The following is a 13765-nucleotide window of genomic DNA, read 5'->3' on the forward strand; positions in this document are numbered from 1 at the left end:
GTTTTCCCAGACTGCTCTGACGCTCCTTTCACTTGAAGCCACCCAGCGGATGGACAAAACACGCCCTATCACCAGGAGACGCTGTACGACTGCTTGCGCACACTGCGCTAACTGCCTCTGATTTTTGGGGGAGGCATGGAACAAGGAATAGAGTTTGTCAAAAAAGATCTGGAAATGATTGAGCCCTGAGACCTCCTTGACCACATCCCCAACTGCCAGCTCTAGACGATGATTGGAGCAGTGCCACACAAACAGGCTTGGGAATTTACTACACAACTGGGTAGCAACGCCTGTTCTCTTCCCTAGCATGACTGAAGCCCCATCACATGCAAAATAAACGAAACACTGACCTAAAAAGTCCTCGTTAAAATCTCTTCCAAGACACTCCATTAACGCCTTTGTGATGTCATCAGCCGTTGTTCCATCCAACTCGATCAGCTCCCAAAAAAACGTTTCGGGCTCAGCATCAGCTAATGCTGAGTGTGAAGTAAAAACTTCTTTGCAGCAATGTTGAGCGCATCATCAAATGAGTGAAACTGGATTCACCTGTCATTTACACTGATATTTATTGAGAGACAGACAATTACATACGGCCGGGAGATCATCCTAGTTTCACACTGTCCTTGTGCTCCACCAAGGTAATCTCTGCCCCAAAAGACACAAAACATCTAACCAACACGAGGAGAGGCGGGCTCCCAGAAAGCCCGCGTATACCTAATTAGTAGCAGATGTGAGACAATAGTCTACTTGTCTCAAAAAGATCCAGACAAGCCTCAACCTACACAGGGGTCTTTGACTGACTACAAGCAGATGTTTGCAGTATCACAGATTCTATAAAACAATAAGAAACTCTATAAACAGATCAGATGAAAATATTCTCTTACACTGAGCGTAGACACACAACAAGCACCGTTTTACCACTAATAGTGGTAGATTCATCGACCAAAACACAGAGTTTTCTTTGGTTTTCTGTAATGTCTTTTGCCATTTTTTTCTTCAGCTCATGAGCTATGTGGTCGATGATTTCGCCACAGGTTTTATTGGAGTGCAAAACCCTGCCCACGTTCAGCCCATTCAGTTTCTGTACATTCAAATCAATTGGCATGTCTGTGAATGGCCGGCTATGTTTGCCAATTTTATATGCCGTTCGAAAAACTCTGATAGTGGTGTCTAATTCAGATGTATGCATAGACTGCACTTGATGTTGAATAGTTTCACGTGAAGCAGATGTAAGGATGTCAGCAGCTTTTACATGGGCTTGTGATTCTTTATGTTCTTTGATTTTTTTTCTCAGGCTAGCTTGTTGTTTGCCCTTGTCAACACCGAAATGAGACACTGCACACTCACCCCATTCAGTTGACAGTTTCAGTCCTTGTCCAGTGTGTATTCCCAAAGATTTGACATCTCTGCATATCCGACATCCTAGCTTCTTATCTTTAAGAAGGAGCCATGCATTGGTCTTGCAAAAATATTGCACCTGGTCCGTTGTCCAGCAGTCAGGTGCATCGCTTTGCCCGGTGTTGGTGGTGGCAGTTGCGCCAGCAGCAGCTAACGTTAGAGGCTCTGGAGGAGGCGGCGGAGCTAGTGCTAATGCTAATGCACTAGAACTTGGAGCAGGAGGATCAACCAAAGAAAGCTCCCCATCAGACACAATTTCCAACACAGGCACAGCATTCTCTGTATTTGAAGTTTCTTCCGGCGACAACCGCTGTCTTTTTGCACTTTTATTAATCCACGCTAACATTTTAGAAATGCTAATTTGTGACGTGACTTGCTTTCCTTCTCTCGGGGGCGTGCCTGCTCTGTTCTATCACTCTACATAGCCACCCACTGGGTGGGAGTTGCACTGCATAAACACAACACACGTGCATCTAGGTATGTAAATTGTAAAGCATTAAAACATGGTTTTACTAACAGTTTTCAGTATGTTGTTACTTCGGCATTATTATTATTATTATTATTATTATTTTGAAACGTGTTCACGTTTAAATCACGGTCAAATCATAGGTCAAATAGGTTAATTTTGACATAGTCGTTTCCACCCCAGTATTTACATGGAGAAGATAAGCCCCGCCCCCTCTCCAGCACGTTCTGTTTGAATGACAGGAGTAAACAGATGACAGCCGCTGTGAAACTCCAGCGGTTAGAGCGATGAGAATGTCCGTTCGGCACCTCATGACGCATCTACTGAGTACCGGGCGGCTGTATATATATATATATATGGTTGTATAATAAGAACGGCGGGAGAGTGTTGAGTACTGGCACGGTGCATGAGTACCGGAGTACCGCCAGCATGCCGGTACTGAGCAAGAAGTGCCGGTACTCCATGGGTCAGAACCAGAAGTGCCGGTACTGCGTACCGGTGAGTCCCGGCCCAATTCCAGCACTGCTCTGGGGACAGAAAGCGGACCAGTCCCTGAAGACCTGAGAGATCTGGATGGTTCATAATTTAGAAGGTCAGAAATGTATTTTGGGCCTAAACCATTCAGTGCTTTATAAACCAGCAGCAGTATTTTGAAATCTATTCTTTGACACACAGGAAGCTAGTGTAAAGACTTCAGAACAGGAGTGATGTGATCCACTTTCTTAGTGTTAGTGAGGACTCAAGCAGCAGCGTTCTGAATCAGCTGCAGCTTCCTAATAGATGTTTTAGTGAGACCTGTGAAGACACCATTGCAGTAGTCCAGTCTACTGAAGATAAAAGCATGGACAAGTTTTTCCAAATCCTGCTGTGACATTAGTCTTTTAATCCTAGATATGTTCTTTAGGTGATAGTAGGCTGATTTAGTAACTGTTTTAATGTGACTGTTGAAACTCAGGTCAGAGTCCATGACTACACCTAGATTTCTGGCTTTATCTGTTGTTTTGAACATTGCACACTGAAGCTCAGCGCTAACTTTTATACGTTCTGACTTGGCTCCAAAAACCATTACCTCAGTTTTATCTTTGTTTAATTGGAGAAAGTTCTGACACATCCAGTCATTGATTTGTTCAATGCACTTACTCAGTGTTTGAATTGGAGCATAGTCTCCTGGTGAAATTGTTATGTAAATTTGTGTGTCATCTGCATAGCTATGGTAACTTATTTTGTTGTTTTTCATTATCTGAGCTAGTGGTAGCATGTAGATGTTAAAGAGAAGAGGCCCCAAGATGGAGCCTTGAGGAACCCCACATGTCATATTTGTCAACTCAGATGTGTATTTACCTATAGAAACAAAGTTGTTTCTGTCCTTTAAGTAGGATTCAAACCAATTTAGAACTGTTTCCGAAAGTCCCACCCAGTTCTCCAGTCGGTCTAGTAATATGCTGTGGTCAACAGTGTCAAACGCAGCACTGAGATCTAATAATACTAACACTGAAGTTCTGCCACTGTCTGTGTTTAAGTGGATGTCATTAAAGACCTTTACAAGAGCAGTCTCAGTGCTGTGGTTTGGACGAAAGCCTAACTGGAACACATCAAAACAGTTATTTAAATGCAAGAAATTACTCAACTGTTGAAAAACAACTTTTTCAATGATTTTACCTAGAAATGGGAGGTTTGATATGGGCCTGTAATTGTTCATTACTGAAGCATCTAGATTATTCTTTTTTAAGAGCGGTTTAATGACTGCAGTTTTCAGGGCCTGTGGAAAAATACCTGAGTGAAGAGATTTGTTTACTATATGAAGTAGATCTGAGTCCATGCAACGAAAAACATCTTTGAAAAATCCTGTTGGAATAATATCAAGGCAGCAAGAGGAGGATTTCAGAAGTTGAATAATGTCCTCTAGGTTTTTATCATTAATCTGATGGAATTGTGTCATGATGTCTGAATTGATGTTAAGTGGACACAGAGACAACACATTTGCTGTTCCTGATGCAGAGGCACTGACTGCTTGTCAGATTTTCTGAATGTTGTGAGTGAAGAAGGCAAAATCATTGCACGCCCTGGTGGATAGAAATTCAGAGGCTACTGACACTGGGGGGTTAGTTAGTCTGTCGACGGTAGCAAACAAGGCACGTGCGTTGTTTTTGTTTTTGGTAATGATGTCAGAGAAGAATGATTGTCGTGCGTTTTTCAATTCCAAATTGTAAAGGCCAAGTCTCTCTTTATAGATTTCAAAGTGAACTTGGAGATTTGTTTTTCGCCACCTGCGTTCAGCTTTTCGACAGTCTCTTTTTTCTGTTTTCACGCTCATGGCCTTTCTACGGTGGCCGGCAGGTGCAAACGCGGAACAACGGCCAAAAACAAATACATTAGCAGGAAACAGCTGCAAATCCTCAAATGAAAAACAAACAAATCCTGAAAACAAATACAACCAAAAAACGCTGCATTTACAGAAATGATGCAAACTAAATACAACACACAAACCCCGAAAACAAACGCAACAAAAAAACGCTGCAAATACCAAAACGACATGCAAAGTCCAAAGCACGTACAAATCCCAAAACACATACAAAAAAAAACATTCCGGAAGTGTTCCAGGCCTCTAGGGGGCGCGCTACGTGGAACATATTGATGTCTGACCAGACATAGAGGGAACGAACAAGAGTGCTGCAAATTGAAGCCGGAGGAAACGAAGTTGATCGAAGTGGAAAAAGACGATATATAAAAAGGTACGTTTTGTTTTGATACAAAGAGCGTCATATTTACCCAGCTAGCGTTAGCTTGTTTGGTGAAAGAGCTTGCAAGTCAAGAGACAGCACTGTCTGTGCACCTAAATGTAACTCTTGACATCATATAGATATATTATAGGTGCAGAGAGGAGTTGGTTTATTGTGCTTCAATGTAAATCCTAATGTGAGAGTTAAAGAACGGTCAACAATATAATGTACCTTGGTCAGTTTGGATTTATCGTGGCATCTATTCTTAATTAAAGTGAATTTATTTTTATTTCAGTCAGTCATTTGTGTAGGTGTGGGACATTCCAAATGTTCCAAAAGTGAGCACTCCACGAATGGACAACAGTTTGCAGGGTAAAATAAAACATTGTCAACGTATTATTTTGTGCCACAAGAAGCAGAATGTTTTAACAGTACAGTAGTTTGAATATATTTGTTGTTTACCTTTATCAGACCTCTCAGGCACCCACAACCAGCGTCTGATCGGGTAAGACTAATTAAAAATGTAATTATACCATGTAGGTTTGAATTTGTGAACATGAAATTAATAAATACCTTTGTGTGCACTTATTTCCTGGGTAAAAATAGGATGGAGCACCAACCCCATTCCAGGAAGAGGTCCAGTCTGCCCCGGGTCAGAACCACTTCTACAGGTAAACCATGTTGACAGTTGCATCGTGACACAGTTGTTTGGTGTGTACATGTGTTTGTTTGTATAGCCTCCAATCACAGTGGGTAACATTGCCAGGGAGCAGAACAATTGTACTTTTATACATTTCCAAATGACACCCACAACATCTGACATCTTAGTGAAGACAATACAAAAAACACCCACAAATATTTTTCAAAGATCAGATATTTTTTGTTGCATCCATTTAAAATGTTTACAAGGATTGTGTAGGAGTATGACAAAGTGCTGTTGTCAGTTTAGAACCCAATGTATTGAAAAAACAGGAAGAGGATTGACATCCTTTTGTAAATATGACTGTCATGCATATATTATGTATTTGAAAGTAATTATTCAACTGTCTTCTCACTGCAGCAACTACACAACTGTGTATGCACTTATCATTATTGATAGCCAGTCTGAGCCAGAAGACACAATGGAGCAAAGGTATTAATTGTTACTATTACCACTTAATTTTTCTATTCTATACTGTAAATCTTATTACTAGCTTCATCATTTAATATTACAATACATCACTTTGTCTTTCCCAGCACAGAATACCTGACTGCGGCACACATTGTTGCAGAACTCTCTGCAAAAATAACAAATACATCTTGCAGCAGGTTCAATATTAAGAGCCAATGTGTGGGATGGAGCAATCCGCGACTTCAAAGGTGCCTCATTCGATCCCTCTCATGAGATGTCAGTTAAGTTCACTGATGATGAGGGACACACTGAGGATGGAGGGGACACTGGTGGTCCCAAGCGTGAGTTCCTGACCCTCCTTATGGAATGCCTGAGAATGAAGAAAACATCACGTCAGCAACTGTTTGTGGTCCATGGCGGTGTGACTTTCCAGCCGCTCACTGTCTCAAAATCTGATTCTAAATGTATATTGTTCTCTATAAAGATAGAACTAATACACAATTATGAATGTATAATATAAGCTGTTTTGTGTATTTAATCATGCATTGGTCTACAATTTAATGATGGCTTCTACATATTTCACATAAACAGACAATGGAAAAATGTGTCCTTCATGCTGATAACTAGTGTATGCATCTGCCAATTAGTATTCTAAACAGAGTAGTGTGTTGAATCCTTATTTCTTCCATTTGAAGAATGAACTTACTGTTGTGTTCAACTTCTGCCACAAACTGTACATGTTTGCCACAGGAGCCACAGAACACTTGAACTGTCCCCAGATGCTGGCCACAGAAAGGACAAAACATGGCGGCCTGAAAAGACATACATTGATGTAGTAAATCCATTTAATCAAGTTAATCAAAAACACATAGTCTAAATAGTGGTTAGCTAAATAAATAGAAAGATACATCATGTTTACCGTTGAATCTGTGTTCTCTCTCCTTGAATGTCTCTATATTTGTTCTTGAGCATGTCTAATGCAAACTACTCTCCTGTCATTACTTTGTCCCTCTTCACATGTTGTCACATCTCTCTCTCTCTCAATTCAAGAGCTTTATTAGCATGACCATAGTTACAGGTAATTGCTAAAGCTCTGTATAGTTGCAACATCTATACACAAATATATACATATAAACAAACTGCTAAGAATTCAAATGTCCTTTTTCCGCGGTACTCACTACGGCCCGTGTTATTTGCCTGCACTTGATTTGTCATCTCTTTTAACAATGTTCTTCCCTCACTTTATCTTCTCTTCACGTGAAGCTCTCCTCAGCTGGTGTAGTAGTTAGGCACGCTCACGCTAGCTATATAAATATGACGCTCTATGTATAAAAACAAAACGTACCTTCTTATATCTTTCTCCACTTAAATGAACTTTCTTTCCACTCGATTTCCATCACTCTTGTTCGTTCCCTCTATGTCTGGTCAGACATCAATCTGTTCCACGTAGCGCGCCCCCTAGAGGCCTGGAGCACTTCCGGAATGTTTTTTTTGTAAGTGTTTTGGGATTTGTATGTGCTTTGGACTTTGCATATCATTTCTGTAAATGCAGCGTTTTTCTGTTGTATTTGTTTTCAGGGTTTGTTTGATTTTCATTTCATTATTTGCAGGTGTTTCCTGCTTATGTATGCGTTTTGGGCCGTTGTTCCGCGTTTGCACCTGCCGGCCACCGTACCTTTCTCCATGGAGATATTTTCTTGCCAGTCACTTCCTTTACCTTAGTTGGAGCAATGGCATCTATAACATTTTAAATTTTTGAATTAAAATAATCTACTAGCTCATTTACTGAGATGTTAGCAGGGGCAAGTGTGGAAGAAAAATTCTGAGTAAACATTTCCCTAGTGTTTTCAGTTAAATATCGCTTTGTGGTTACCTCTTTTTGAACATTTTTGTGAACAGAAATAGAGCTCTCAAAGAAAACACAGGAATGGTCAGAGAGTGCAACATCAGTCACCACAACCTTAGAGATATTCACACCCTTTGAGATAATTAAGTCCAGAGTGTGCCCCTTATTGTGCGTGGGCTCCGTCACATGCTGAGTCAGTCCATAGCTATCAAGAACACAAAACAGTTCTTTAGCCCCTCTGTCCTGGGGGTTGTCAACATGGATGTTAAAATCACCAACAATGACTAGACGGTCAAAGTCAATACACACTATAGACAGCAGTTCAGTAAAGTCATCAAAAAAGCTTGCACAGTATTTGGGTGGTCTATAGATATTTAGGAACAGAGCTCGAGAGGAGCATTTCAGCTGAAGGGCCACATATTCAAAAGAATCAAAGTTTCCATAAGATGTCTTCCTGCATTGAAGGGAATCATTGAACAGAATAGCAACTCCACCCCCTTTCTTATGCATTCTTTCCTGACTCATAAAACTAAAGTTGGGAGGGGTTGATTCGATAAGAACAGCTGCACTGTTATTTTGTTCAATCCAAGTTTCTGTAAAAAACATAAAATCGAGATTGTGCTCAGTGATAAAATCATTGATTAAAAATGTTTTTCCTGCCAAAGACCTGACATTTAATAAAGCTACTTTAAGTTTGTTAAACACACTATCAGTCATGTTTTTTGTAACAAGCTGTGGCTGACATGGAATCACTGCTAAATTAGATAAACTCACACAAACGTTTGAGCGCTTCCTGTTTCTATGATTCACCGCTCTTAATCTATTACCTATCAACACAGATATCGGCAAAGCTACTGGCAGGCAGGGCCCCGGCATGTCCTGGAAAGAGTTGAGAGTGCCATACGCCCTTGAGCCTGGACCCAGCAAATATCGGTTTGCAGCGTTTAGTACACACACATCCTTATCAGGCTTCGGAGACTGCAGATGCCCTCTCGAAGGGAGGGGAGGCGGCCGACGCAGGCACGGTGATGGAGACTTGGGAGATGGTGCGGGGGTAGAGGACATGCTGCCAGGAAGGGAGGTGGTTGACGTAGGCGCGGTGATGAAGACGGGGGAGATGGTGCGTCTCTGCGGTGATTTTGGTGGGCGTCGTTGAGGAGCGGGGGTAAAGGACATGGTGCCAGCCCTGCGTATCGCCTTAGTTTGGTCTTTGAACTCCAGGAAGGAATCGGTGCCAACCCTCTGTATCTCCTTCATGTGTTCAACGATCCCCAGGAGGGTGGGCGAGGGTGAAAGGGTGAACGGAGTATCCTCAAAGGCGTTGACAGGGGGGGTGACGAGCAGTGGAGACTCCTCCATGTGTCTCCCATAATCAGAACATTCCTCAGGCGGGTGCAGTGATAACAAACATCTCGGTTGCAGCAGGACGTTTATGAATGGTTAGTTGACAAGCTGTTGTCCCTATTTATTTTACGTTAACTCTGTTTGTTACGATGCTTGCTACTTATTCCGTTTCCGTTCATATTTTGGCTAATTAGCAAGAATGCAATGTGTACAGTTTGTAACGCAAAAACAGCCGTACATATATATATATTTACATAGGGAGACATTCATCTTTTCAGCATATATACAATGGCCACGTTTATTAATAATATACAGTCCTTTTCTTCCAACATCGTGCAACAACTGTTACCGTTGGAAAGTTCAATAACTTAGTCATAAAAAGTATAACTCCAAATGCTTGAACACCTCAGTTGTCAGCAGTGTGTGTAGTTTCATGTGTTTTTAAAAGCTCAGTTATTGACTTCTTTCTACAGGTGTACATGTGCAAATTGCGCTATAATGCTGTCTGAACCAGAGCATGTGTGCTGCATGGAGATACCACAGGTAACATTTTTGATAGCTTCACTAAGTTGTCTGTTTAGAGAATACATTGTTCACATGTCATTCAATATGCAGGGTTCTTACACCTTTTTCCAAAGTCAAATTCAAGCATTTTCAAGGATTTCAAGCACCCGTACGAACCCTGAATATGTTTATCACATTAGGTATCAAGACGGATGCAGGAACTTGAGCACTCTGTGCCTTGTATAGTGGACCATCCTGGTTTGGAGCCTGTGTGCCTGAATGTGTTCTCCCTGCAGAATGCTTTCAATATATACAGAGCTGAACATGGTGGACTACAGTTGAGGCAAATACAGCAGTGATTGGTTTGTTTCTTTTGACTGAAATTGTAAAAAGTCTGCTAATATTGTTCATGAAAATAAATACTGGTGTATATGGTTTTATGCAATCTTTCATTTAATTCTGTCATTGTACATGGCGTTACTATTATATGGCATAACACACCCATGTGCACGACACACACAACCTTATGCTTTTGAAAGCAGCATATACTTTACCCATCCAAACATGAATAATGAAACATTTGATATAAACTGTCGGAACTTTATTCAAAATCAACGGTTCATTGAACCCATAAAAAAAAAGAAATGTACTTGTATTTTATATACATGACATAGGCTTTTCACTAAATATTCTTTGCAATGATTTCAGGCGTCACAGGTATCTAGCCTACAGAAGCTTTGTGAGCTGGTGCTTCCTTGGACGCAAGATTCACTGCAAACATCGCTGCTACAACCCGCTGCTGCAGATACACGCTTTACAACATCAGGAGGATACGTCCCCTCCTGACCCAGAAATGTCTCTGTGACATTATAAGTGGGATAGCGTGGCTTAACCTCCACTTTGATTTTAGCAAACTGAAATTGATCCCAATGTACGGACGTTGCAAAGTCCATCAATTTAACAGCAACACCCAAAAAGCCTCCTTGAACTGCTGTGCTGGTCTTCACCGGCACTATCCATTCTGTCTGTCTCTGCATTTTCCACACGAATGTATTCCCATTCATGGCGCGAAGTCCCTTGCTTCTACGCCTGCGCGGAGCTGGTCTCCTCCTCTTCACTGCTCTGCGCTTGCGTGGCGCCATTTTGCATTGAAACCTATAAAAAACAAAGACGTTCCAAGGTTGACGTTAGTATTACCGTCAACCTCGGCACCCTGGAACCATGGCACCAGCACCATCCAAACCATCATTTTTGCACAGCAAAAATGATACTACCGGTCTCAGAATCAAGCGAGATAACCCATGTAAACGTTGGTGCTTCACACTCAACTGCTACACATCTATCGACTTGGACATCGTGAAACGACAGTTGTGTCTTGACAATTGTGTATACGCAATTGTCGGTAAAGAGATTGGAGAAAATGGAACCCCCCATCTTCAGGTGTTCGTCAACCTGAAGACGAAGCAGCGGTTAGCCGCGATGAGGGGCTTTGTTACACCCAGGGCCCACCTGGAACAAGCTAAGGGTACCGACGAACAAAACCAAACGTACTGCAGTAAAGGTGGTGATATTTACCTTGCCATTGGAAAGCTGTGCGGTTTGAGGTGGAAAACATCGTTAAGGAGGAGCGCTTCATCTGTCCTGCCTGCAGCCCGGATATGCTTGCAGTTTCAGTGGATGGAAACCGCAAGCATTACCGGTTCAAGAATTCAGCTAGGTACAAAACATTTGTATATTTGTATTGTTTTTATTAACAAGTACACGTCACTCTTTAAGTGCCCCAAATCATTTTACACTCTAAGATACTCTAACCTTTTTGTATTTAGATCTGAGGAACAGGCCATCTTTGAAGGGGTCTTCATATCCAAGGATGAAGATGTAGCAAGATTTGTGGACTACATTCACAGCACGACCAAACATGTAAAATTAAAGAGTACAATTATTATATTAACAAAAATATGAATAACTAACTATATACCCAATAAACCTCTACTGAAGAGTTGGTTTAGGTTAGTCTTTTGATCAATTTCCTCAACCATTATCCATATGTTAGGTTCCTGGAAGAGGTGTTTGTGGAGGGGAGTGGCCAGCAGCCAGAGAGACCTCCAAAAGATCCACCAGCAAGTTAGACGAGGAGGGCCTGAAGCTTGCGGTGTGTCGGCATGGAGTGCTGCTCTCTGCACTGAATATGTACAGGGGAGAAATCTTTGCCTATCCCTTGTACTTGCAAGAAAAGCTGGCCAGCAGGAATATAACTTTTTTTTGTATGGATGTCACATGTTGGCCCTGCCTTCAAAAAGTTACAAAGAGCTGCCCAGAGCTCCAGCACCTTCTCCAGATGAGGCCCTTCCTCTCGGTACTTCATGCCAAAGCCCATGATTTCAAATGCGAGGTGAGGAAGCATCACGTGAAAGAATCAATTTGTTTCAGCTTGTTTTGTTTCTGTTTTACTTTTTTTATTTACCAGGTGAAATGGAGTGGGGCGTATCAGGATGCGGCTGGCTTAACACTTGGGGAGGAAGTTGAACAGTGCAATGCCTTCCTCTCAAGGATTGCAGTAACAACAAAACACATGTCCAAAGCAGGTGAGATGACCAAATACTCAACTAGTTCGATCATAGGTAAATGAGTTAGGGGTTAGTAACATCATATTTTCTGTCTTTTCAGGACGCACAGACATGCTGCTGACTCTACTGGCCATGCGCTGGAACCAGCAGAAAATCAACAATTTGGACACCTCACTATCCCATCGATATCAGAAGGTGATGACATAACAAATGTATTTTAAGATACTTAGTGTTCTGTGTTAGCATTACTCAAAGCTGTGGCCTGAACCTTTGTTTCTTGTTATCTGTGGTTGTTTGACATTGTAGGCCACCAAAGCTCTGCAAAGCCAGATGCAGGCTCTGGAGACCATGAAGCCCAATTGACTGAGAGCCAACTGGAAGACTGGGTGAATGATGTAAAGGAGTGGGCAGAAGGTGAGGAAATGATTACTGGTGTCTTAAAGTGATCACGTCTTTCCAGCTCAAAATGATCAATACAAGTGGATGATTATTATTACTGTTTTTTCTATTTATTTTAATGCAGATTGCCATCTAACTGATATTTATAAAGAAATTAAACGTACAGCTTCGCTATTCACATAATTTAATTTATCGTTTCAAATGCTGTTCAAATGTAACTACAAATTAAATAAGAATAGTACAATATGACTTTATCCCAATTAGGCTATATCTTACTGTCGTTCAAATTGTAATTAAGCTATGTGTCTCGACTGGTTATGCTGAAGTGAAGCTATTTAATAAGTGTTTTAATATGATGTTGTATTAAACCACATACTTCTTTCTAAGCAGCAACAACAACAAAAACCACTACCAATGATGCTGATGACCTAGCTAGCAGAATTGAGATCCTGGTTGCAAGTATAATGAGACGCTCTCAGCGTCTTGATAAAGATACAGACGGCAACAAAGCTCGTGCCAGGATCCGATGCAAGATCAGGAAGGAGATCCTGACCTCGGTTGTAGAGAGTTACAACAGAATGGTTCCAAGTACAGAAACTCTTTGCTTGGAGAACATTCTGTCGGAGGAGGAGAACGCTTGGCCATGGCAGCTACCACACAGTGGTATGTACACAAGTCTGTATATAAGTCTCTATAAGTCTGACATAGTTTTTACATAATTGTGTCTGTTCCATGAATGCAATCCAGACTCTGTTGATCTAAAGACCAAGAGAAGGGCATTTGACATTGTCAATGCAATAAGGAGGCTTCAAGAGGATAAGAAGATTGTTCTCATTGAGATGGACCACCATTGGAGAGCTCTTCAAACCCGTGGTGATGGCCTGAAAGAGCTGTCCTGCCTGCTTTCCAGTGAGACAATGCAAAGTATGTATTTAAATTATAAACGTCATAAACAGAAAAACATTATTACAATGATGTTATTCCAACACTGGCTTTATCTTATTGTGTTTTACTTTGAAGATTTGCCCTGAGTCCTAAGTGAAGAGGGGTTGAGAGGTCTGCAGAGCACCATCCTCAGAAAGCGGCAGAACATCACAGAGAGGAAGTTGCCGGGTACCTTCAAGTTTTGTCTGGACAGGAAAACATGAATTTCTTGCACAGGGCTTCAGCTGATGACTATGACAGTGACTCTGATTCTGACGTGGATTAGAAAATGACCCCTTCATATGGACGATTATAAATATGCTCCTTCAACCCTCCCGGCCCTCCCTGCACTCAGGATCTAAACAGCAAAAGTACTGCTATGGAACCAAACAGCTTTCTGAGATCAACTATTTCCCAGGATCCAAAATGTTCATCCAACCGTAACCATCATAATCAGTCATCATAAAGGCTCAGAAGAACACTCCT

General features: G+C 41.5%; 2 long non-coding RNA genes across 2 annotated transcripts; one reads left to right on the forward strand and one right to left on the reverse strand.

The window, feature by feature from the left end:
* Window positions 1-4500: 4500 nt before the first annotated feature.
* LOC117557331 lies at window positions 4501-5943 on the forward strand. Its single transcript, XR_004570694.1, has 6 exons — window positions 4501-4596; window positions 4896-4956; window positions 5056-5089; window positions 5191-5255; window positions 5645-5716; window positions 5821-5943. It is a non-coding gene; the product is annotated as an uncharacterized LOC117557331 (long non-coding RNA).
* LOC117557332 lies at window positions 5301-7183 on the reverse strand. Its single transcript, XR_004570695.1, has 3 exons — window positions 7041-7183; window positions 6402-6507; window positions 5301-6065 (listed from the first exon to the last, which is right to left on the reverse strand). It is a non-coding gene; the product is annotated as an uncharacterized LOC117557332 (long non-coding RNA).
* Between the last annotated feature and the right edge of the window lie 6582 nt (window positions 7184-13765).

The sequence above is a fragment of the Gymnodraco acuticeps genome, unplaced genomic scaffold (genome assembly GCF_902827175.1).
Source record: "Gymnodraco acuticeps unplaced genomic scaffold, fGymAcu1.1, whole genome shotgun sequence".
Classification (NCBI taxonomy): Eukaryota; Metazoa; Chordata; class Actinopteri; order Perciformes; family Bathydraconidae; genus Gymnodraco; species Gymnodraco acuticeps.